Below are 18,061 nucleotides of genomic sequence, written 5' to 3'. Positions count from 1 at the left end.
CCCTATGTGTGTACCTTTCTGCTTTGTCTTCTGTTAGGTCTCCCCTCTGCAATTCCATAGCTTTTTCTAACTCTGTGCTGCCACTTTTGTTCTGGCCCTATCGCCTCCTGCATATATTTCCTTCATTTGAGCCTTGCCTTTTGCAGCATGTCCCTCTGCCCCCTCCCCCCAGAACAAGAACGTCTGACCTTCCTCAATGATCCACCTCTTCTGGTATTTGCCTCTGCTACCCATCTCTTCTCATAAAGTCTGACGATGCTGCTAGGCCCTCTCCTGATTATTGTCCCTGTCTTTTCTATCATGTCCCTTTAGCTCCATCAGCATGTCAGACCATCCTCTTAGCCCCATACCTTTTGGTATAATCCACCCACCCACTCACTCTAGCATATTTAACGTACCTCTTAAGTAGTCTGCTATTGCCTTCCTCTCTAATTTTCCTTTAGTATTCCCTGGGGTGCTGCCTCATCTTCCTTCCTCTGAAGTAGTAGATGTGCATCATAGAAAGGACTGTGTCCGTCCTACTTCCTGCATGAAGTCTCTGTGCTTCTTTTCCTGCCTCAAAGTTGATCAGCATTTCAAGACCCCGTTTTTCTGTATTTAATATCCTTTTGTTGTTGTTTACCTGTCCCTACTCCTACCGGTAGATCTAATTCAATTCTTTCACTCTCTGTTTGTTACCCTGATTCCTCCCCTGTATAAGGACAGTGGTTAAAACATGGTGTGGTGTACAAAGCTGAAGCAATCGCAGTGTCGGCACCTATAAGAGTGAGGATCAGCTGCATAGCCCAAACTCGCAGTGTTATTGAGTGGGTCTGAAGCCCGGATCCCGCGCGTGCATCGGCCGCTCTGTCTCCCCTCCCCCCGGCGGGGCGCTGGTGGACCTCGGCGGTAGCTGCAGAGTCGTGCGGGGTATCCCCTCGCCTCCTGCCGCGCGGTGGGGGATGGGCTGCCTGGACATCTGGGCTGCCGGACTGCGGGCCCCCCCCCCTGCGTTGTGAGAGGACCTTGAGCGTCGGGTGCAGTGCTGGTGGGATCGGGGGACAGCGAGGCCCGATCTGCTGCCCCTGCCCAGGCGGTGCGGCTCCTGGGGGCGGAGCCCCTCGGACCAAGTTTACTGAGCGGAGGTGGCGGGACCCGTACGAAGCTGGTGGTGCTGAGGAGCGGTCTACCCCCCCACCCCTCCACCGGGCCGCATTGGGGCAGAGATCTGGTGAGGAGAGCGCCCCGGGGAGGGAGGAGTAGGGCCTGGAGCTGGTTCCCCATCCGGGGTTGTAGCCGGCAGCGAAGACCCTGCAGGGCCCTCGTGGAGGGCGATGGAGCAATGCTGCTTAGGAGCAGTTGATTGCATGCTGGAGATCCACTCACCGCAACCAGCCTGTCTGACAAGGTGAGAGGTGCTCACCCGCCCCCTTTCTTACCCACTCCTACGGGGGCCTCTACTAGCTGGGCTGGTTAGTTGGGAGTACGGCAGGATCACAGACACCCCCCAGGGGGAGGAGGAACTGTTAATGCTCAATTGGTGGGGGTTAAGAAACTAATCAGCCCATCAGGCGACGCGGTTCGCTCGGCGGAGATACTACGCCCATACCACGCTCCCCTGAGTACTCCCAAGCCGTTGGGGGTCTAGGAGGAAGGCCAGAGTCACGGGAGGCAAATGAGACTTAGCACTGCACACCTTGCACCTGCGATAATCTGCCCCATCTCTACTAGCCTGTCTGCCAACAGTGTGTGCCATCAGGATTGCGCCTAGCAATAAGCACCCAGAAGAGAACTACTACTACACAGGGCCTGCATAAACAGTACAGACAGACAGAGGGGCAGTGGCATATTACCCCGAAAAGTAGGTGGTGGCCCCTGGGTTCACTCCCAGGGCGTGTGCCCACCTAAAAACAACCAGGAGTGAGCGGCAGGTGGGGACTCGCCTGAAACGACGATATTATTGCTATCCCGAACCACCCGTCCCCATTGGCACACCTAACAACGTACACCACGGGATCTGGCCTGAGGTGTCTGCCGCCCGATCCCCGAAAACAGCTTGGCACAAGGCAACAACAAATGCAGATGGTCTTGTGATAGTGGGATCATCCACGATAATAAGCCTGGTTAACCCCCTGCAGCAACGACACGGCAAGGGCAACACAAGAAATAAAACTCGCTGAGGCAAGGTATACAACGGCGGTGGGCAAGCCACATGTTCTAGATACGTGGGAGGACACAGCACATTCCAGCAATATACAGTTATAGGAGCGAGGTACCGGGCACCCGGCGATGCAGAAGCAACATCCATGCAGAGCAACTCAGATGCCGGGCGCCAGATCCAAAACGGGTACATCCAGAGCAAAAACCCCAGTGAGACCCCAGGAAGGGCAAATTAAGAAGTGCTGGCGGCAGAGGCGACAAACACATGCAGAATCACCATCCCCTCCTCCGGGGCCGACCTCCCATCTAGCATAATGGCAACAGACAAGGACAAACTCTTAAACTGCTTGAAAGGCATGGAGGCCAGAATGACCAAAGCTTTCCAGAGTCAAATGGAACAATTAAGGGAGGACCTGAAATCATTCCTCCAGGAGGTCAATAAAGAAATGGCGGAGATGGGTGAAAGAGTGGACATAGTCGAAAGGGGCCTCTCGAATGTCACGGAAGAAACAAACCAAAATAGCCTGCTACTGGACCAGTTGGCGACCGCAACAAACAACTTTGAACTCCAGGCGGAGGATCTGGAAAATCGCTCAAGGAGATCCAATATTAGGGTCAAGGGCCTGGCGGAATTGGTGCAGGACAAGGATCTAAAAGATACCATGCAACTCTGCTTCAGCAGCCTGCTAGCAGATGTCCAACCAGAGACAATCGGCTTCGACAGGATACACCGCATGGGCCCAATACGCAACGAACCGGGGTCGAGACCCAGAGATGTCCTGATAGCAATGACATCGTATGGTCTGAAAGAGGAGGTGCTACGCGCGGCAAGAACAAACGTAGACCTTACGATTAATGGGTCCCGTATACAGTTGTACCAGGACCTCGCCCTGATTACTCTCCACAAAAGAAGGCGAATGCAACCGGTTACAAAGGCCCTTCAAACACAGCAAATCCGATTATAGATGGACGTACCCGTTTGGCCTGTCGTTTACATGGGAAGGAAAACGGAGGAGAATCGGGAATTGCGCAGAGGGCCTGGCGTTGCTGCACCTGGAGGATGAGCAACCAGAGGCGCCTGTGCGCCCACGCCCAAACATGAACGGCCCGTCTAGCAAACCATGGGAATGGTCAACGGAGCGAAAGCAAAGACGAGGGAGGAGAGGAAGACCCGGAAGCTCACAGCCGGCTCATGACTGGGAACGGAGAGGCCCAACAGATCCAGACTCGGCCCACTACACGGATAACAAATAAAGTGCTAACCAAATGTGAGAAAACAGCACGGCTGAATGGAACCGCCCGCATGGAGGTAGGAGGTCATAACTCTTGGAAGCAAGGTCAGGTAATACAATTCCTGACTATTGTGAACTGGGGAAGGGTCGGAGGCCTAAAGCCCGCCGTGACCAGCGGGGGGCCCCTTGGGAGCCCAGGCCTCATGCATCCCCAGGATTGGGAAGGGGGAGGGGGGTGCGTAAGGGAGGGAACTGGAACGAAGGACAGGAAAGCAGGGAACCAAAAGTCCGGGAAGAAAAAGGAGCCAGCTCCACGATTGTATGAAACGGAAGCAAGAACAGGCAGAGTAAGCTATAGCGAACGAGAACATAGGGACCCACAGGCAGACAATCTCCACCTAGGGAGCAATGGAAGAAGTGAACATTGTCTCTGTTAATGTCCAGGGGTTAAACTCCCCTGCTAAAAGGCGTTCGATTTTAGGTAGATTGGAAGCCATGCAATCAAAGAGAGCGATCCTACAGGAGACGTATCTGCTCCAGAAAGATGAAAAAAGGATGCGGAGCAGAACATACCCTCCTCAGTTTTTTGCCTCAAGCCAAACAAAAACAAAAGAGGTGGCAATCCTATGTAGCAGAGACTTAGACTTTCGCAAACAACAAACACTGAAGGATCAGAAAGGCAGATACCTGGGGGTAAAGGGTACCGTTAATGGTCAATTGTATACAATACTAGCACTCTACGCCCCCAATGAAAAACAGGACCAGTACATCCCTAAATTACTCCAGAAGTTGGGAGGATGGTGCGAAGGCCGAGTGATAATTGGAGGGGATTTTAATTGTGTAATGGACCCGCAATTAGATAAAACACTCCCCCCAACCGCAGCAGATCAGCGAAACAGACCGGCCCTTGGAAAGCTTTTCAGAGATTTGGATGTGATAGAAACGTGGCGATTTTTCCACCCGGACACCCGAGAATACACACACTACTCAGCAGTGCACAGGGGTTACTCTAGAATAGACATGATTCTGGTGTCCTCTACATTGATCCCCTATGTCAAAAAAATAGAAATCGGAGTCCAATACCTCTCCGATCACGCCCCAGTCGTGACCTGCATAGAACTGCAAGGGACAATACATAGACCCCGACCACAATGGAGGCTAAATGAAACAATCCTGAGGGATATTGTACTTAGGGCACATATGGAAGAAGCCATAGGGAACTATTTCCTTGAAAATATATTTGCCATGGCAATGGAACCATTTGCCTGCAGAATAATGGAAGACCCGGGAATTAGAGGGGTGCGCACCGGGGAGATTCAAAACAAGATAGCCCTCTACGCAGATGATATCATGCTTTATATGGCAGACGCAAGACACGCATTACCCAGAATAATCAGAGAACTGCAGAAGTTCGAAAAGACATCAGGGTTCACAAAAAACTATTCAAAATCCAAAGCGTTGAATATAACCAAAGGTAGTGGGGACATAGCTTTCCTGAAGGAACATTATCCCCTGAAATGGGAAAAACAGTCCCTCGAATACCTAGGAATCCATATCACTAGAACCGTCAAGAATCTGCTCAAGGCAAACATTACACCTCTATGGAAGCGCCTGCAGGAAGACCTGCAGAGATGGGATGCCCAGGAATTGTCCTGGTTTGCTAGAATAGCGGCGATAAAAATGACCTTGCTACCCAAAGTACTGTATGTAGTAAGCTCAACCCTAGTGGGCATCTCCCCAAAACAGATCCTAGAACTCCAAAAGGCGGTGTTTAAATTCATCTGGGGAAATAAGAAGCTGAGGATCCAAAAAAGGATCCTGATGCGGCCCACACTACTTGGGGGGCTGGGAGTCCCGGGGTGGGCAGTCATAATTTTGAAAAAAAAATGTCGACAGACAAAAATGTCGAAAAAAAAAATGTCGACTTTCGTTTTTTTTAATTATATATTTATTTTAGGGGTTCGGGAGTTAAAAAAAAAAAGGGAAACATTTTTAAAAAAATGTAAAAAAGAGGGGTTGGGGGGAACCCCCCCATTTCAAAAAATAAATGCATTGAAAAAAAAAGTCGACATTTTTTTTTTCGACATTTTTTTTCTCGAAATTTTGACTTTCGACATTTTTGTTGTCGAAATTATCACTATAAAACGAGTCCCGGATATGGGGAGATACGTGTTAGCAGCTCAATTAGCACCAGCATTGAAATGGGCGGATAAAGACCCTCTTCCAGGTTGGGGGAAATAGAACAGACTGCAACAGATATCCCTTTGAGTAAGCTACTATTCCTAAAAACAAAAGCAAGAGATACGGGAGGTATCCTATTAGCAGCCACTAAAACGACCCTACACAGCTGGGATAAGGCTATCCGTAGCAGGGGGGTCAAACTAGGTCTGGGCTCACTATCCCCTATCACGCATAATCCAGATTTCTCACCTGGCCTTCACAAAAGATTCTGGGAAGGCTGGAACGAAGCAGACACATTGTCCCTACAAGATATGTATCAGGACGACGCCCCACTCACCTTCGAAGGATGTAAACATAGATTCGGCCTCGTCGAAAACCACAGATTCAAATATATTCAATTGCGTCACTGGATCTCACACCCAGAGGTAAAAAGAGCAGGGTTACGACCCCCGGTAGGCCTAGAACTAACAATACGGGAGGGGACACATGAAAAAGGATCACTAGACTATGCTACTGTATAAGGCGCAAACAGACAACTCCCTCCAGTACATGAAAGATTGGGAGCGGGACATAGGAGAGGAGATTACGCAGGAAGAATGGAGTCAAATCTGGAGGAGGGCGCACAAATTATCCAAATCCACGGCAATTAAAGAATCGGCATACAAACTATGTTACCGCTGGCATTTACCCCCAAGTAGAATACACAGAATGATCCCCACGTACCCCCCAGAATGCTGGCGTCAGTGTGGAGAAAGAGGAGACATGTTTCATATGTGGTGGTCGTGCCCAAGGATAAAAATATTCTGGAAAGAAATACTGAGCCTGATCAGGGACATAACGGGCGTAGACCTACCATAGTCCCCGAAAGTCATTCTGCTGGGGGCAGTGGCAGAAGGGAACTATGCAGCCTCAGGAAACAGAGCGGCCCTCATAACCCACCTTCTGGCTGCAGCAAGGATGACGGTGGACCAACGATGGAAGACAGTGGAGGGCCCTACAACTCCATGGTGGTGGGTGAAAGTGTGGGGAGTTATGGCAATGGAAAACATCTGCGCCACAAAATCAGGGTCATATTTGAAATTCTTGGCCATATGGGACCCACTTCAGGACTATGTGGGGGAGCAGGAGAATCAATACTTTAAACCCAGGGCTCTTAGAAACATCCATATCAGATAAAGGCAGCAGAAGATATGGCAAGGGGTTGCCTCTTGGAATTGTTCTGGTTACAACCATGGTTTTAATTGGTTCAATTAATAAAAGGAAAGGGGGCGGGTAGGGGGGAGAGGAGGGGAGAGGAGGGGAGAGGTGGGGAGAGGTGGGGAAAATTATGAAGACAATACTAGACTCTACAAGAAAGTTCAAGGGTGTTGAATAAAAGGTTCATGTTGATAACAATGTTCTTAATACATATTGTGACGAAAGCTCAACCATTATCTTAAGTTAAAAATGAAAATAAAGTTGGTTAAAAAAAAAAACATGGTGTGGCCCTCCAGTTGAAGTCATCATAGTAGCTGTAGTAGAAAAGAAATACCTTGAACCGCGTCCTTTCTAAATCCAAAGACCATCCATTTCAATGTTTTTTGATTGCAAATCACCCTAGTGAAGCAGTTATCTGTGTCAACTTTGAATTATGTCAGCACAACATAATGTCTTGTATCTGAGAGTGAGTGGAACCACCTGTATAGCAACCACTTCACAACTCAATTGCCTCTTGGCGCTGGTCCTCACTGCAAAGTGTACAACAAATTAAAGTGAGTCTAGTACTTAGAGAAAAGGAATGTCTTAAGAAGCTTTCAAACTGATCATGACAAGATTCCTGCCTAACGTTTGCATGCACTGTGCTCCACTGTTTGGAGCCCCACACTAAATAAACTTCAGCCTTCACAGGAAACAGAGCAGGATTTGTGACTCCTGAGCAGGTCCCTGTTTGTACATGGGACGATTATCGCAATTGATTAAAGATTATAGTAAGCTGCCGTTTGACTTCAACACACACATATGGGTAAGACACATTGGGCCTCATTACGAGTTAAGGGCACGGCTACCGCCAAATTCGCTACCGGCACCAGCACCCGCGAATGAGCCATAACCGCCCCATTACGAGTTGAAGGGGCAGGTAATGGCCCATTCGCAGGTGCCGCTATGGGCGGGTTCCCGATCCCCTTTCCCGATCCCCTTTCCGCCCCATAGGGCAGAATGGGGGTGGGGAGCATGGTTGCACCGGCCCCGTTTATAACGGGGCCGGTGCAATCACGAGTTCTGCTCGCGGGCAGACCTCGTAATGTGGCGGTATGGTAACAACGGCGCCGGTAGCACTACCGGCGCCGTTGTTGCCTTACCGACACACTCGTAATGAGGCCCATTGTCTTAAATAAGATGCATTTTTGACACTGAGCCAGTGAAGAGAACTCCTCCTGGCTGAGATGTGATCAGATTTCTTGAGACCTAGTGCAGGTCTCACGGCTGCATTCTGTATTGATTGTAGCCTGTTGATAGAAGAGTCCACATCGCCTCTTGAGTAAGCATTCAAGAAGGGTAACAAAGCAGAGTATAAAGCTGGCAGTATAGATTCCTTATTCAAAGAATGCCATTTAACAGGTTTCACCATTGCCAAGTGCCTTGTCGGATTTACCAGGGTTTGCACATCAAGGACCTCGCCCTTATCTCCGATACATTGTATGCAAGCTTTAAGGCGTCATGGTCACTCTCCAGTCTCATGATGACCTCAAACGAGATCACCCTGCGTCAAGACGAGAGATCCACCAACATATAATCAATATGCGTCTGAGCTAACTTAGACCTAAAACGTAAATTTAGCTGAGATACCCCTCGTGCCTGACCATTACTATCTGTAGAAGATACTAGTTACCTTGCTACTAAAAGCATAGATCTGCTGGGGGCAACAAGGGATACATTGGGAATCCCCCAAAATTCATCTTCTACAAGATGATTCCAATTAACAATAAGATCGGGTTCAAACTGGCAATTTACCACCCCCAGCCGTTCTTTGCCTATGGCTAAGCTATATTCCATTATCAGTGATAGAGCATTGTCCATTGCTCCCATTGCTTGCGAGGACTGCCTCAGATAGATATTTAGAAGTACATGCGCCCAATTATTTTTCCATTTGATTTGAATCCCCAACAAATACGAAGAACTGTATAAGGTAACAGTAAGGGAGTTCCCAGTGCCCCGATAGATGTTTGGACCCAGATGATTAGACCACATTTTGGGCATCCTCTTTGGCCTTTAAGTGCTGGTTGGAAGAAGGTCTGGTAACCCGGTCTAGGAACTGGGTCGATACTCCATGTTTCATGGAGACAGATAATCTCGGCATCAGAAATGAACTTGTTCGACTCAAAGTCATCAATGTTAGAACTAAGACCCCTGATGTTCCATGAGTAGATTGTGATACTACTATCCGCTTGGAGATGTTGCTCTGAATCAGACACACCTTTTGCAACACCTACCAAAGGACTGTTAAACTTGCAGCGGCGGAACAGGCTTTAAGCAGCAGTAAACACTCTCAAATGCCCCTCTGGAAATAACTGCTCTTTTGGTGCATGGATGCCTTCAATACATGATAAAGAGATTTTCTAGGCCAATCCAAGATCAAATGCTTGTCAAGGTGGGCTTGACTACTTTCCCCCCTGTTTAACTCAATCTAGCTATGACTGCAGGTGAAGTCTCTACACTAGGGTCATGCCAGAAATCATGAAGATCGCAGGTTTTACAAACAGTACCCATATAAACCATGATCTCCCTATTCGTTAGGGCTTCTTTACAGTTAATTAAACATGTTGTCACAAAAGGGTTAACAAATCCAAAGCTGACATTTCAGTCCCCACCAAACATGCGTTCAGAATTCGGCAGGTAGTAAAAATACTACTTGTGATATCATGCACTTCCAGAATCTATGACAGGAGCGGAATTTAGTGGGTATTCGGATACCCCCAGCTTGGTTTGGGAGGAAAATAAACTATTAAAGCGGCCCCTTAATGTTCCCAAAAGTGTATGAATTTACCAATCAAACTTGAATTGGGCTGGAGTATCTGATAAAGCTGTGACCCTTACTATACTGATTGCAATTATGGCATATGAGTGAACTTGTAGTATACTGCGAGGGAATGAGTAACCTGCTGCATCAGAACAGTGAAACAGGTAGGTATCAGGTAATATCATCCTCACCAATAATATCGCCATATATATGGTTGTGGGGTAAGGCCATAGGTGATATTATTGGTGGGGATAATTTATGGGGTTATTGGAACCAGGGATTGCGGGGGTGTCCCCTGCTCCATTAAAAAAAAATGGTGGGGTTTGTTGGGGTGTTCCCCACAAGTTCCATGGCTTAACCCCTTAACTGCCATGAGTCCTCACCCCCCCAGTGCCAAAGCCTTTTTTGGTGATTTCTGTATGTTGTCATTCAATCCATTGTAACATTTTTGTTACATGAGATATCTCGGCCAAATTTGGCAACTTTTTTCCCCCACATGTAGGCGGTCATAACGCCGCCAAGGAATCCTAGTTTGCTGTAGGGGGGGTGAGAGAAATTAACCAAAAAGGGAGAACATTTGTTTTTTTTTTCTAAAAATGCCAATAAAATGATTTTCCTTGTAAGTGCTAGGAACAAATGGTTTGCTGTGCTGAATTTCCCATTGTCCATGCTTTCAAGAACAGGTTGAGTGGAAACCAAAAAAAACTATTTTGATATGGTTACCAGCCGTTTTGTGAGAGGCGATCTAGGCCTTTTTTTCCAATAGGACATGCGTGGACGGAATGGAATGGAAGAGAAGGGTAGGAAAGCTGAATGGGAAGACAGAAAGGCATACATTTCGGAAAAGTAGACAAAATTCCAAGTTTAGGAAGGGGAAAAATCGGGAAAGTGACAGAAAAAAAGGTATGTGAATTTTGAGAAAAACAATGCTCCGCTACATTGCCCCAACTCTTTCAGTTAAGAAATCACACATTGTTTGTAATGTTTCACAAAACAAGCAATACCAGAAGCCAAAAACCGAGCCATGGTGGATTTTTATGCTTACGGCCTAAACTGACGTACTTAGCATGTGTAAATAAGGAAAACAAATGTGGTGAGGAAGGGCAAGCATACATTTTTTGAAAGAGCCCAGGCAGACCTTTTGAAGGGTTGGCGACTTGTGTGACATGTACAGGTTACAAAAGGGTATAGTGCTTAAAGCCGCAACTAAATGTAGGTCACATTTGGGAACAAAGAGCAGCAGCAAAACATTATGAAAACCACGCAAACACAACAAATGTTGTCGTACCTTCCCGCGTTCCCACAGGGGTCCCGACGAAAACAGTACCTCACATGTGTGGGTGCACCTACCTGGGCGCAAAGGGAAAAGGCTAAACTACTGGTAACCCCAAGTCTTTCCGCAGAGCAGATTTTGAGGAATTTTGCCCCTGTGGACAACCTACAGATTTGGGCCCGGGGTGTTGCAGCCACCAAGGAAAACAGGGAACCGCGTGCATTTCCAAAAAAAAGAAGGCACCTGTTGGAATCCACAGAGGTCTGACTTTTGCGAATTGCCCCAGAATGTATTACCCACATACTCCTACGTACCGTCCCCTTTCCTCCATACTTATGGGACTTCTCTCCGTCCTGTGGGACAGGACCGGAGCACTTTGTAAAAAGCATCCACATTTTTTTCAAAAATGTGTCCCTCCTCTCTTTACTGCGCGGGGCCCGGCATGTGGCCGTAACCCCGCCCACCTTGGCTCCGCCCCGCGCATCGCCCATCAGTCCTTTTCTCCGCACGATCGGGGCCGGACGCACTTGCATCCTCAGAAGGTTTTCTTCCCTTTTCCCTCTCTGGCTCTCGCTAGCATTCGTTTACCAGTCTGTCTATGTCTTTTAAACTAGATTTTCCAGACTGTTCATCGTGTCACCGTCGCTTCACGAGGGCGGATCCCCATCCTCTTTGTTTAGAGTGTTTGGGTCCGGAACACCGTTGGGACTCCTGTTTTTACTGTGACTCCCTTTCGGTCCGGGCACTTCATCGTCGGTTGGAGCAGTGGGAGGAGGTGTTCGGACGGACTACTCCTTCGCATTTTCAGGCGTTCATCGACGAGAAGAAAAAACCCCTGGTAAATTCTTTACTTTTCAGAGCACCCCGGCCGGGGGATACCTTTCCGGGTTCCTCTCGAGCCGGAAGGGGCGTTGATCGCTCTGTTACTGGGGTTCGCCCTGAGGTACCTGTCGGGCCTAATAATTCTACCGGAGTTTTCTCCGAGGGTCTCCGTAAGGGGCCTGTGTCCACCGGAGTACGCTCCAAGGCCCCTCCTGTGGGGGCTGTTTGTAGACCCAGTTCTACTGAGTCGTGGGGTACCGGAGCTTGCTCTGAGGCCGCTCTTTTGGCTTCCCTCAAAAACAAAACCGGGGTGCGCCCCGAGGTCTTGGCTGGGCTTGAGGTTACCGAACAGGTGTTCGAGGCCCGTGCCGATAAGGCTTCTACCGGGCCTAGGTCCGAGGTCCCTCGTACAGAGGCTAAGGATACCAACAGTTCTGAGGGGCCGGGCAAGGCCCTGTCGGTGACAGCGCACCGTTCCCGCTCTTGTGGTGACACCAGATCTGTTGAGGAGGCAAAGAAGAAAGTTTCTTCTTTTATCGGCAGTGCAGAGGCCCTTCCTTCGAAGGCTCAGTTGACGGTTGGTATGTCGCAGAAACATTCCAGGCCTCATAGTACCGGCTCTGCCGAGGTTCCTTACGTTAAGACTAAAATTAAGACCCCTGACCCATCGACAGGGACCCCTGCCTCTCTTCCTCACGTGCCGCAGTTCCCCTCAGATGAGGACAAAATGGCGGCCGTTCCCGCCACGACCACGGTGGCCATTTTAGGTCCTACCCCTACAACTACACCATCGGCCCCTGGTGTAGGGTTCGGTCCTTCGGGTGAACCTAAGGTCCCTTGTGCGCATCCTTACCGGCTGGTTTATGATTGGAACTCCCGGATGCCTCTTGCGCACAATGTTTCGTTGCCCGCGGGGGCGGCTCCCTTGATTTATGTGGATTCGTCGGTGGAGGGGCCGGTGTGGCACCCTTCTCCGTTACGTCCCTGGATTTGTCCACCTCATGAGAGGCCTCCTCAGGTTCCGAAACAATCTCCTGAGGACGCTTTTTTCTGTAAATCTGAAGCGCTTATGCGCACCGACCCCATGAGGGAATATTTCAAAGGGCTTTTCAAGGAGATGTGTCCACCCGCGCCTCCGGCTCCACCCGTTCCGACGGTGGTCCCAGCGGCGCCTCCCTTGCCCGTGGTGCCTCCCCCTGCGCTTCCGCCTGTGCCACCATTGTTCCCAGTGGACAAGGCAGTGCCTGACACGGCTCAGCAGGATCCTGACCTGTCAGATGACCCTCAAGGCGATCAGGACAACGAGGACCTTCCCCGCTCTATCAGAGCTTTCCATGACCGGGTGCTGGACATGATGAGTTTCTTAGATGTTCCGGTGCCTGAGGCACCTGCTCCGCAGGAGGGCGTGCTTTCTGGGGCGTTCACCTTGTCTCCTTTGGAGCGCACCGGCCTGTTCTTGCAGAAAGACGTTCTGGCCGAGGTCCGTAGAGTTTGGGAAAAGCCACACTCTGGACTATTTGTCAATAAAAAGATTGACGCAAGGTACAGGCTGCATTCTTCGGAAGAAGTGGCCTTGTCGTCTTGTCCGCCTGCCTCCTCCACAGTGGTGGCTGCGGCTACGTTGCAATCCAGGCCTGCAGCATCCTCCTCAGCGACGGCTACTCGGGTCTTGGGAAAGGAGGACAAGCTCCTGGACTCCCTAGGGAGGAAAATATTTGCCAATTCAGCCTTACAGCTCAGGCAGGCCAATGCAGAATTGATTTTGGCGAGAGTTAACATGCGGATGTGGAGAGGTCTGTCGGAGTTTGAGGAGCATATTCCGGTCGAGAAGTTGGAGGATTTCAGAGGAGGCCTTTCCGATGCAAGGGTCTTGGCCCAGGATCTACTGGAGGCTGCGGCTCATCACGTAGACATCTCGGCTCGGGGTCTGATGCTTGGGGTTGATACCTCGCGGCAAGCGTGGCTGCATGCCACTAAGTTCTCGAAGGAGGTGCAAGACAAGGTTTTGGACCTTCCATTTGATGGCAAGGAGCTTTTTCACTCTTCTACTGATGTAGAGCTCACCAAAACCAAAGACAGCACTCAGACGGCTAAATCATTGTCTGTTCTGGTTAAAGATCCCTTCAAGGCTCAAAAGCCATTGTCGCAAGGTCGACCTTCCTCTGGTTTTAGGGGCTTCCTCGACCGCAAATCTCGTAGAGTGGATACTCCTGTGGGGAATAACCACCGTAGACAACAGCGTACGTGCTATTTCTCCCGCTCCTAAGCCTCCTCATCAGGTTCAGGTGGCACCGCCACCGATAAGCCTGCCAAATGAGGGTTTTCCACGCTCGCACGAGACCCCGGTGGGAGGACGCATTGTGTCTCATTGGGAGGCGTGGCAGGCCATCACAGAAGACAGATGGGTCTCGTCAGTGGCTCGAGCGGGCTTCCGCTTACCTATACCCTCTACCCCACCCCTCAACCCTCCTTTTCAGCTGTCGGGCTCACCCTCCCTCAAGGCCGAGGTTTAGAAACTTCTGCACCTCAGAGCTGTGGAACCCGTTCCCCTTGGGGAGCGAGGGGAGGGCTTCTACTCCTGGCTGTTTACGGTGCCCAAACCCAACCAGGCTGGCCTGCGCATCATCCTAGACCTTTCCCAGTTCAATCTTTTCCTATCCCAAGAGAAATCCAAGATGATCACACCCAGCCAGATACGCTCCTCCTTGCAGATGGGCGATTGGCTCAGCATTGTGGATCTTCAGGACGCGTACATGTATATCCTGATTTGGAACCCACAAAGGAGATATCTCCGCTTCTCTTTGGGAGAGGAGCACTTCCAGTTTCGAGTGCTTCCTTTTGGCCTCAGCTCGGCGCCGCGTGTCTTCACGAAGATGATGTCGGTGATTGCGGCCTAACTTCGTCTCCAGGGTATCCATGAGTATCCGTATTTGGACGACCGGCTCTTATGCCGGGGTGCGCCCCGAGGCCTTGGTGGGACTTGGTGCTACCGAACGGATGTTCGAGGCCGGCGCGAGTAAGGCTGTCACCGGACCTGGGTCCGAGGTCCCTCGTACAGAGGCTAAAGCTACCAACATTTCTGAGGGTCTGGCAAGGCCTTATCGGTGAAGGTTGTTTCTCACCGTTCCTGCTCTTGCGGCGACACCAGATCTGTTGAGGGGGCAAAGAAGGGAAATTATTCTTTTACCGGCAGCGCCGAGGTCCTTCCTGAGAAGGCTAATTTGGCAGTTGGTATGTCGCAGAAATATTCCAGGCCTCATAGTACCGGCTCTGCCGAGGTTCTTTATGTTAAGGCTAAAGTTAAGACCCCTGATCCATCGACGGGGACCCCTGCCTCACTTTCTCACGTGCCGCAGTTCCCCTCAGGTGATGACAAAAGGGCGCCCGTTCCCGCCACGACCGCGGCGGCCAATTTGAACGCTACCCCTACAGCTGCGCCATCGGCCTCAGGTGTAGGGCTGGTTTCTCGGCCTTGTGCGCATCCTTAACGGTCAGTTTATGACCGGAATGCTCGGATACCCCTTCCGCACAATGTTTTGTTGCCTGCGGGGTGGGCACCTTTGGTTGATCTGTCCATCCAGATATAGGAGTGGGCCATGCTTCATGGCGTCTGGCTGCTTGCGGTGCACATCCCGGGCCAGCTGAATGTCACAGCGGATGCCCTCAGCCGGCGGACAGTGGTCAGCTACGAGTGGGAGTTGAAGGCGTAGGTCCTTTCATGGACTTTCTTGCGTTGGGGCACACCAGAGGTGGACCTCTTTGCTACGGTGGCAAACAATAAGCTTCCTCGGTATGCCTCCAGAGGGGGGCTGAGAGCCTCCTCTCTGGGGGATGCTCTCGAGATTCCATTGCACAACATGAGAGCTTACGCCTTCCCGCCTCTGCCTCTAGTTCATCGAGAAATTGGGAAGCGGAAGAACTCTGTGAACTGTTCCCTTCTGCTCATGGCCCCGTGGTGGCCGGCCAGTTTTTGGTTCTCAGAACTTCAACACCTGTCGGTGTTTCCGCTGATCAGGTTACCAGTAACCCCAGATCTTCTTCCTCAAGGGGAACAGCAGATGTGGTACCCCTCACCACAATCGCTCAGCTTGGCGGCATAGTGCCTGAGTTCAAGTCTTAGAGCATTTTAACTTGTCTACGGATAACATGCGTATTATCCAGGCAGCCAGGGAACCCTCGACCAGATCCCAATACAGGAGTAAATGGCTCAGGTTCTGTCGTTGGTGTTTGGAAAAGCAGTTGGATCCAAGGGTGGCTACGATTGACACGGTGCTGTCCTTCGTGTCCTCCCTAGTAGAGTCAGGTGTTTACGTTCTGTCATGCAGAACTTACCTTTCAGCGGTTTCCGCTTATCTTGCTATAGACCAATGCTCTTATTCGCTGAGTAACCCAGTGGTTAAGAGGCATTTTGCAGGCTTGACACGCCTCTACCCTCCGGTTCATAGTCCGCACCCGCCTGGGGACCTAAATCTAGTCCTGACGGCGCTGTGCCATAAACCCTTTGAGTCAATGGCTACGGTTGACCTCAAGTACGTGTCCTGGAAAGTGTCCTTTCTGGTAGCCGTTACACCAGCGAGGAGAGTGAGTGAGCTCCAGGCATTGTCGGTGGAGCACCCTTTCTTGGTCTTTCACAAGGACACGGTAGTCCTTCGGACGAACCCAGCTTTCCTACCAAAAGTAGTGACTGAATTCCATCTGAATCAGTTGTTTTCTCTTCCAGTCTTTTTTCCGAACCCTGCCTCGGAGGCGGAAAGGGTTCTACACTGCCTGGATGTCCGAAGAGCTCTTAGGTTCTACCTGGACAGGTCTTCCGAGCTTCGGAGCTCTTCCCAACTGTTTGTGACCTTCGGTAAGCCTCTGGGCAGGCCGGCGTCTAAGGCATCTATTTCCAGATGGATTACCGCCTGTATCACAGAATCTTTCACCGTCCAAAAGCTGAAACCTCCTAAAGGTATCCATGCACACCAGGTGCGAGGCAAGGCAGCCGCGGTTGCTTTTCAGAAGTATGTTCCCTGGGAGTCCATCGGTAAAGCGGCTACTTGGGCCTCCCCATCTGCTTTCTGTAAGCATTACTGCCTCGATATGAGCTCTAGAGCTGACGCTCAGTTCGGCCAGGCTGTGCTGAAGAACCTGTTTCAGTAAGGGGTATTTCCATCCACCCATAGTTCCTGTAAGGAGTGCTTGGGAATCTCCCATAAGTATGGAGGAAAGGGGACGGGACGTGGGAGTATTACCAGGTTACTCACCGTAGTGACCACCTTACTCCTAGTCCATAGCCCCTTTCCTCCATACGCCTGCCCGCTGTCCCCTCTAATAAGGTTCCTCTGTTATTGCTAATGGGTCTTTGACCCTGCGAGAGAAAAGGACTGGGTGATGCGCGGGGCAGAGCCAAGGTGGGCAGGGTTATGGCCGCGTGCCGGGCCCTGCGCAGGAAAGAGAGGAGGGACACATTTTTGAAAAAATTGGGATGCTTTTTACAAAGTGCTCCGGTCCCGTCCCACAGGAAGGAGATATGTCCCATAATTATGGAGGAAAGGGGACTATGGACTAGGAGTAAGGTGGTCACCACGGTGAGTAACCTGGTAATTCCCTGGCAAAGTCCGAAATTTGGCAGAAAAAACACAATTTTCTGACATTTCACTCTGCCCACCCACCGAAACACGCCGCCAGGAGCAAATGCCCTACCTTCCCGTGTTCCCACAGGTGTCCCGATGAAAACGGTACCTCACATGTGTGGGTGCACCTACCTTGGCGCATAGGGAAATGGCTAAACCACTGCTAACCCCAAATCTTTCGGCAGAGCAGATTTTGAGGAATTTTGCTCTTGTGGACAACCTACAGATTTGGGTCTGGGGTGTCGCAACCACCAAGGAAAACAGGGAGCCCCATGCATTTCCGAAAAGAAGACAGCCGTGGGAATCCACAGAGGTGTGACTCGTGAATCGCCCCAGAATGTAATACCCACAAGTCAAAGTCAGAAATTTGGAGGAAAAAACACAACTTGCTGAAAACCGACCGAAAGACGCCACCAACACATGGCCTACCGTCCCGTTTTCCCACAGATGTCTCAATGAGAGGCAGACCTTGTATGCATGGGTGTCGTCACCTGGGTGAGAATGGGTCAATCATTTGTACAGTAAGTGCTCTGGGAATACAAGAATCACTGTGTAGCAGCCACTGCCACCCTGTTACTCCTTTTGAAGCCCATTCACATGCACCTTATCTCACACTTCTCATACATACAGTTCACAATGCAGTCGGACAGGCAGGGTGGGGTTTAGCATAAGGATTCAAGTCCTTGTGAGCAGTGAAGCCACATCAAGGCACCCACTGTTTCACTGGCCATTCATACACCTTTCGTGTCTGCAGTCAGTAGGCATCCATTTCAGCATTCGCACCTCTACTAAATCACTTGCG

General features: G+C 50.4%; 1 protein-coding gene across 1 annotated transcript in view; it reads left to right on the top strand.

The window, feature by feature from the left end:
- SPG11 (SPG11 vesicle trafficking associated, spatacsin) overlaps positions 1–18,061 on the top strand; it is a 1,688,331-nt gene that overhangs the window by 128,723 nt on the left and 1,541,547 nt on the right. The window lies entirely within an intron of this gene.

Source organism: Ambystoma mexicanum, chromosome 11, assembly GCF_040938575.1.
Source record: "Ambystoma mexicanum isolate Mex_15411 chromosome 11, UKY_AmexF1_1, whole genome shotgun sequence".
In the NCBI taxonomy this organism is placed as follows: Eukaryota; Metazoa; Chordata; class Amphibia; order Caudata; family Ambystomatidae; genus Ambystoma; species Ambystoma mexicanum.
This window is presented reverse-complemented; position numbering and strand designations above follow the sequence as displayed.